Source organism: Lonchura striata, chromosome 27 (assembly GCF_050655825.1).
Source record: "Lonchura striata isolate lonStrDom1 chromosome 27, ASM5065582v1, whole genome shotgun sequence".
NCBI classification, from domain to species: domain Eukaryota; kingdom Metazoa; phylum Chordata; class Aves; order Passeriformes; family Estrildidae; genus Lonchura; species Lonchura striata.
In genome coordinates this window covers 9,277,731-9,285,751 of record NC_140729.1, presented here as the reverse complement: position 1 = coordinate 9,285,751, position 8,021 = coordinate 9,277,731, and the positions used below count along the sequence as shown (strand labels likewise).

The 8,021-nt window shown below is 42.6% G+C and overlaps 1 long non-coding RNA gene across 1 annotated transcript; it reads left to right on the top strand.

Annotated features, from left to right (window-relative positions):
• The first annotated feature begins 353 nt into the window (after positions 1-353).
• Positions 354-6,062, top strand: LOC146765160 (uncharacterized). Its single transcript, XR_014950224.1, has 3 exons — positions 354-1,796; positions 4,470-4,634; positions 5,434-6,062. It is a non-coding gene; the product is annotated as an uncharacterized LOC146765160 (long non-coding RNA).
• Positions 6,063-8,021: the final 1,959 nt, after the last annotated feature.

Below are 8,021 nucleotides of genomic sequence, written 5' to 3'. Positions count from 1 at the left end.
AATGAAAGCCCCATCAGCTGAATCAAAATATCTTCTGAAAAATTTCTACACATGGACAGACCTTTTTCTTTGGCATGCAAATAGGCTTCAGGGACAGACGTGCTTGAAGGTCCAGAAGGGCTTCGGGAATACAGACTGAAAATAGAAAGTTATTAAGCTTAAGTGACTTCGCCCCAGATACAAATCAGGGCAATACTTTAATGACATTAATACTAACTGCTCAATCTGACAAAAAAAGCAAGGATGATAATGATATTTTTAGTCTAGGGAATCCTCTGGAAAAGTGTTAGATGTTCAGAAGTAGAGCAGTGTAGAGGGACAGGAAAACAAAATGCAACACTACAAAGACATGAAAGAGGAAACATCACCTGGCACTGAAAAACCCTCAAATGTTTTTGTAGAACTGTCTAGCACAGTGTGAACTACGTACCACAGTGATTGAAAACAACTGAACCACCACACACAAACTGTCTCCCTCCCTTCTCTTGAAGGAGGAAACACAGTGGCTTTACCTCATCTCTTTTTCCTCAGAAAACTGTGCACATAGACAAATTTGATTCCCAGAATTACTCAAACATCTGAAAAACTCTCCTATTTTTCCAAGACCAATTTCCTCACCATTCAGCCTAAGATCTTGGATCTTCCAAACAGGTAATTTTAGACATTTGATAGCAGCTCCAGTTGAACAAGTGGGCAGGAACCTTCTGTGTTTAGATACTTCCATTTAAAATCATCATTGTGTTCTTTTCTTTATCTTAGAGCACAGAGAAACATTTTGGTAATAGCAAAGATTCTTTTAATTTCAGATCCAACAATGGCCCTCTTGATCCTCACTCCCAAGGTTTCAGTGCCCTTACACAACAAACTACAAGAATTTACCTTCTTTCTCCTCTGACCTAAAACATGATAAAGACTTTCTAAGGTACTAAATTACTCCCAGGAACCAATTCTAAGAGGCCAGAGGGCATATTCCTCCTGCTTCTGAGCACTGAAATGAGGGGGGAAAAGGGGAGAGCTTTCAGCAAGTCAGAAGAATTTTCAGAAATGCTTTGGAAAAAAAAAAAAAAAAACCCTGATAATTTTCCTGCCTTCTATCCAGCTTATCTCCCTCAGACTTTTCAGAGGGGCCATGTAATCCCCAAGTTCTCATATACAACTCAAGATTTCAGTTACTATTTTAAATCAATCCTTGAAAACCATATTGTGTTTCTTCATGTGGTACATTGGATCTCAAACCACTGAAGTCATGTGACTGCCTGTATAATCCAAAATTCTTTGTAGTGGAACAGAGACAGTTTTTGCTATGAAATACCTCATTGTGCATGGGGGGCTGGGGGTACCACAACGATACAAACAGCATAGGGACCAGTATAAAAACCCAAAGAAGGAAAAAAGGTGAGATATTTTGGAAAAGAAAGGAGATGAGTGACTCTAGTGATTAAGAGGAGAAGTACAACATCCTTTATATATTTCCTTTTATCCAGGATACAGAAATGAGCTCATGAAGGTTCTAAAAGCTGGAAGAAAGGGAGAAGTTAGAAATTCTATACTCAATTAAGCTAACTGAAATCATTGAACGAATCAAGTAATTTTTTCCCCTTTCTAGTTTACAAAGTAAATGTACTTCTGGACCCTCTCATTGACTTGCGCTTATGGATAATTAGGCCAACTTGATTTACAAGTCCATCTCTTGATTTACAAGTTTGAACACCATGAAGAAAGATGAGTTATTGGAATAAGTCTTAGCAGTGTGACGACAGCAACTGGACCTGGAACGATTCTCACCGTTGTGCCAAGTAAGTGACATTTCTTTATTTCTAAAAATTCATTTAAATTTAAGGTGGAAGTGGACAAATGAATTTTAAGGTTTGGGTTCACTGAAAGAATTTTCAGCTGCAATAATCCCTTGAATGCACTCGCTCTCCAGCCAGGCTTTGCAGCCCAACCTTCAGCTTGGAGCTGCTCAGGAAGGTTTCCCAGGAACAACTGGGCTGACTCTGCATAGCACCATTATTCCATGATCCCCAAACAGCAGGAGGGCACTGTTTAGCACGTGATGGCTGATTCCCACTTTGGGCAGCACTCTGGCCCAAATTTACTGTGCAGTGTCCAATTCTCCAGTGGACTTGCACTGACTGACTTGGGGCAGGAATGCAGAGCTCAGTGAAGAGCTCACAGTGCTGAGGAGCTTTGAGACAGATCTGTAACTGCCTGCTTTGAGAAGTTCTGCTTTGACACTGGCACCACACTGACAGTGTCCCCAGGTTAGGAATTCCACTGCCATAGGGCCACAGCAGGAAGGCTGTTAAATAGCCTTGGGCTTAAATTCTCACCAAGTGCCTCATATCCAAGAGCTCCTGGAATGAAAGACAGTTGTCTGCCAGATTGTGTGGGTTCTGAAAAGCCCAATGTGGGGAGTAGGGATTATAAGAAGCCTTAGTTATTCCTATTTTTATTTGAAATTCCATGATGTACAAAATAGGTGTATGTCACCACAATCTTTTCTATGGGTGTATGAATATTAGGGCAGCAGAAGGGTTTTTTATGTTGATCTGTGTTAGCTTAAAGATCCAGGTTCATCCCTTAGGATTGTTGCTGTGCTTTCAGTGGTCTGCATGTCTTCAAAGTGCTGCAAGAACACCCCGCGCTATTTTACATCCCTAAAACCTCCTGATTTCCTTACAGAAGGGCATGGGACTGCTTTGGGTGCTGCCTAATATCTCTCTATGTCCATAGGCTCTGTAGCATGGAAATAAATGTGTATTTGGGAGCAATATCGGTGCACTTCCAATTGCAAAGGGACAAAGGAATGCCAATTTAAAACTGTGAAGAAAGACCTCTTCTTTCCATGCTGTTCAGTGATTTTATTTTCTAGCTAAAGAAAGTATTTTCAGAGCTGCACAGAGACTCTGGGATTATGTTTGACTGTAAAAGATGCATTTTGGCAGGCATACATGAAGATATATATAATTCTATTTTACCCAAATTTTATATTATACATGTTATATATGTTACATATTATATACTATGTAATTCTTATATTATTATTGTGGTTATTAGTACTTTTGAGAAGACCGTGAAATCAAACTAACATAAAACAGCAACCATTACTGCCACTGTGGGATTCTCCAGGCATATTCTGTTGAGGCTTCAGTTAAGGACAGAGAAGGTTTTTCTCCTGGTTGCAGTTGGATTAGTCCAGATTAAACATCCATTGAGAATGCTAAAGCCCATTAATTTCTGGAATATAGGGCTCATACTCGGATTTTATAAGATATAGGCAAAGGAGAAGTACAACATTTTCTCCAAATAAATTTGGATATAAACATAAAACATTAATCCCTTCCAGAAGCAAACAGTGGTAGGAATTCATGGCGGTACTGTCAGGTAATGCAAACTAGTGGGACTTGGGGTCAGATAAAACAAATTTCTGCTCCCTGAATCACCATTGCACCGTGTACATTATTGCTTGCTGATGATCTTGCCCAGGGAGCTATTGCAGAGAAGTAGCCTGTTTGTATTCTGGCTGTTTGGAAAGCCTGGAGAGGAGACCACATGAAAAGCCTTTCAAGGTCTTCTCAGAGAACATAGAATGCACAGGACTGACAGGCTCTGGCCAAGCATGGTACAACAGCTGGGAAGGAAATGTTGGATTTCTGGTGGGTGTCTGGTTGCTGTAGGTGTGGACAAGTGTGCAGTTCTGCCTGTTTGATCAGGAGAGGTGACCCATGATGTTGTGGCAGAGCACGATTTGGCTTTCCCCTCAGTTCCTCAGCAGTGGCATAGGGCTGAGGGGGAAGGTTGTAAAATCAGAGCTCCTTGATCAAACTTCCATCAGTACCCTGGGATGAACAAAATGTTAGAGCTCGGGGACCTCTTGACCCACCGGCAAGGCAGACACCATGCAAAATGAAAAGCCAAATGCACCTCTCTTTACCTAAGGGACCCCTCAGGATACTCCAGTCAAAGCAGACACGTCAATCTTTGTGGATGTGTCTGGCAGCCTTTCATAAACTGAGCCTTTTCTGGCACAGAAGGCTGCTGGAGGATTCCTTTTAGGTCCATGGTTTTACTAAAATTCAAATTACTAATCTGAGTGAAGTCCTGACAGCGGTTTTTGAGATCACCCTTGATTCTCCACATATGACCTGACCATGAGGCAAGGGGATTTTCTCTAATAAACAAATCATAGTACCACAATGTACCACAATTTGTTGGCTACTAGATTCTTTTGACACCAACATTTTTCTTGTAAGATATCTGGTTTTGAGTTTAAGCAATCTTGTTTTATTACTTGTACCTGTAATGGCAAGGAATGATGACATAAAAGACATTAGATGAGAATGATACAAATTAGTCACAGCTGGAGTACATGTGAATTTTCAATCACTCAGCACTTGGTCAAGCTTGCAGTAAAATCAACCATGCCCAAAGCATGGGTTTTTTTACATACAGTCCTTCTATCCTAGAAGTCATTGTGGAGAAATCAACCAAATCGGCAGATGGTGGCACCACTGTGAAAACAACACCTTTGCCATCGACTTTCCATACAGAGAACATCAGCTCTGTGGAACAGAACACAGAAAGAGAGTGCATGGACAAGTCTGACAGCAGCTTGGTAACAATATTGCCAGGTACAGTTTGGTGGCACAGGAGCAATGTATTTGTATGGACAATATCCTGTGGGGCTTGGTGTTCTCCTGCTAGTCATTATTGTCCTGATAGCCAGCAGAAATGAGAAAGATATTTGGTACTTCAGCAGGGAGAGCTGAAAGATGTTTCAAAGCATCTTAACAAAATGGTTTCAACTGTTTAATAACTTTGGGAGAAAGAGGGAAGACACAATCTATTTTATTAAAATGTGAATTTCCTTATGAGTAAATATTTCACCCTATAGCAGCCAACCTGCTGCAGCACAACCTGGAGCAGCCTATCCAACACCAAGAAAAAGTTCAAAGTGTGGCAAGTTAAGAGGTTTTTTTATTAAATCACATTTTATATTCAGTGGGATTGTTTTTGTAGTCCTGGAGGTCATTCAAGGTGCTGAAGGGGCTAGTAAGTGTGTTTGCAACAGCACAGACCCCTCAGCACAAGGTGAGTTACCCAAACAGGATGTGAAGTTACATTGCTGCCTGGGGGATAAAGGCATGGAAATGTATTTTCTCCAGGGCAGAGGACTCAGAACACAATGCATTCAGCAGACACAAGCTGCTGTTCCAAGGTTGCTCCTGCAGTTACACAAGCCCCAGGAAGCAAAAAGCAACAGAGACAGACCCTGGGCTCCCCTGTTGTTGCCATGTTCTCTATCGACTCTTCCTCTGCTGCTCTTCCTTTCCCTGAAACTGTCTCCTGTGGTTTTTCCCACTTTCTGCCAAGTTCACAACATCAAAACGCAGACCATGATCTCTCCCCTCTTTTCTGGTTACTGAGCAGACCCTGAAGAGCAGAGAGTGAACATGCTGTCCATGGCTGTGCTGGGTTTGAGAGTCCTGCTGGCAAAAGGCATCGCTTTCAATACCCTCATGAGTATCAAGTTGTTTCTTTTCTAAGGTAAGGGAGTTCACAGCTTGGTGTCTGGAAAGCCTGGAAGCACATGCCACAAGTGGCTGCCTTTCCCTGTGTATGTCCCTAGCCCCACAAAGAATCCTCCATAAAAAAACAATTAAGACAAGCCCACCCTGACTCCAAAAGGACAAAGTAAAAGAGCATTTTTCTGTATTCAAAGCTCAGTTCTTGGAGGCTGGTTCTTACATTTTGTTTGTCAGAGAAACTCTGATATTACCTGAATAGCCTAAGAAATATCTCATTGACTATATCAAATGGATGAGCACAAAGCCTGGAGAAAAATCCAGACAAATGATGATTCGAAGGCAAGGATACCAAAATACAAACATGTGAGAGTAAAGAGAGGAAGGGGGAGGATTTTAAAATTAAAGTATCTGGAGAGAAACAAAAGATAGTCCAGCTTAACTTTGTGAGTGTATCTGTCCTCATCTGGCAGCTGCCAAACCCTGGGTCACAGGCCCAATTTCATTAAATGTTCTTTAAACCTCCCTTTGCTCTTCCAGACATGGGGAATGAAGACAAGAGGAACCCAAAGAAGAACAGGAAAGAACGTGAACCAGCAGCACAAGGGGCTTGAACAAGCAGGGGCAGAGCTGCTGACAGAGACCACCCAGGACACAAGGCAGCACCTTCCCCTGAAGACACTGAATACTGTTCACTCCTGCCTGGCCAGCTGATTTACACTGAAGACCTTTAAGTGCTTTTGCTGTTTCCTCTCCTCTGCCAACTGAGGAGAGTGGATTTATCCTCATCCTCCTGCTGAGTAGAACTCCCCACTCCTCTGGCATTTGCACACAAGTCTCCAACCTGCTTCAATAGCTTTGAAGACTCCAATGCTCACACTAGATAGATGGCCTTTTAAAAGCACCTTTCCCTGGCGTGTTGTGTTACTGCCAGTGGAACTGGAGTAGCACTGCTGTGGGAATTCAAGCCCAGTAGTTGCCATTTGTAGCTTCTTGTTTTAGACAGATTTAATAAGTGTGTATATCATATGAGAAGAGCATATCACATCTAAAATTATCTCATTCAACTAGATAATGCCAAATTATTTATTAAGCCTGTATTTCTTCTGCCAAGTGTATTGCACTGGCATTTTAAGTTCCTGTAGTAGTGATAAAAATAAAGTTGTGCTAGCCCACAATGCTGTGGGTTTTCTCTGCTTTTTCTTCTGAACCATGGATGGGAATTGCTGAAATCCAAGTGTCCTAAAGCCCACTGAGATCTGAAACACAGCTTGGATAATGCAGATTTCCTGGTGGCTGTATTTCTTTTTTTCTGACTTTGTGCAGGGAAGGGTCTCTCTGGCACATTCAGGAGCTTCAGTGAGGAGAGACCTTGCTGAACATACAAGAGAGGAAAATGCTCATACCAGCAGAGAAGAAACCCTGCAGTTGTTTTGCATTCAGGGAGAGAAGGAAGGGGCCACCAGAAAATAATTTGGTATGGTTTGGTGGTGTGATAGTTTCCATAGCAACTTGGTTCTTGCCTAGCAGAGCCCCGCTTACACCTTCCCCAGCTCATGCCCCTCTCCCAAGCTACAGGCAGGATGCTGTGGTCACCATTTCTGACTCAGTTACACCAGGCAGCATTAACCTCCCCTGCTTTTGTCAACACAAGATAACCACATCCTGGTGGGGAAATAAGGCTTTGCTGCTCCTGCCTGAGTTCCTGCTGCCTTCAAGAGAGCCTCTGCACAGGACACAGCAAGGGGTGCTGCAGTGAGCCTGCTCAGCTCAGACCCTCAGGTCCTGCAGACACCCAGAGAAGAGCCTCAGCCCTTGCAGAACCTCTCTGAAATTTGCATGGCAAATCTAAATTCAGTGAAATGCTCATGTGCTGCATTCTACAACCATAACATTATTCAGGAGGAGCCCTTCACCAGATTTTTTATCCTGATTTTCCAATGACACCCAGAACCTTTTCCTCAAGCACTCCACACCTTTTCCCAGTCCCTCTGGCAGATTTATATTTTGATAATACTCCCTCAGACAAGAGAAGATAATTCCTCCCTCAGAGGAATCAGATGGACAGGAGGCTAAGGTCAATGATTAAGTGCTGTCATAATTCCTTAGTCTTGATGAAGTCTGGGACTAGAATGGATCCATCCACACCTCCTCTAGAAGGAGTTTACAAAGCAGCAGAGTCCTTTCTGCACCTCGTAACTCAGGGGGTGGGGCTGCATTTTACAGCTCTGCCCCTTTCTTGCCCCAGCCTCCTCATCAATCTTTTAATTAAATTAATTCCAATTTGTTGTTTATGTCCCAGATTCATTAATGTAGTAAAGCTGCAGGGAACATTACTGTTGGACTCTGCCACACTCTGACCAATCTGTGTTAAACTTGCTTTGCTGACACCTCTGGCAGTGAGTGTTTCATTGCCCTAAATCCCTCATTTCATGACAGGGCCCCAGATTGTCCCCACTAAGCAGTGGCTTTTCACTTTGTATTGGCAATGCA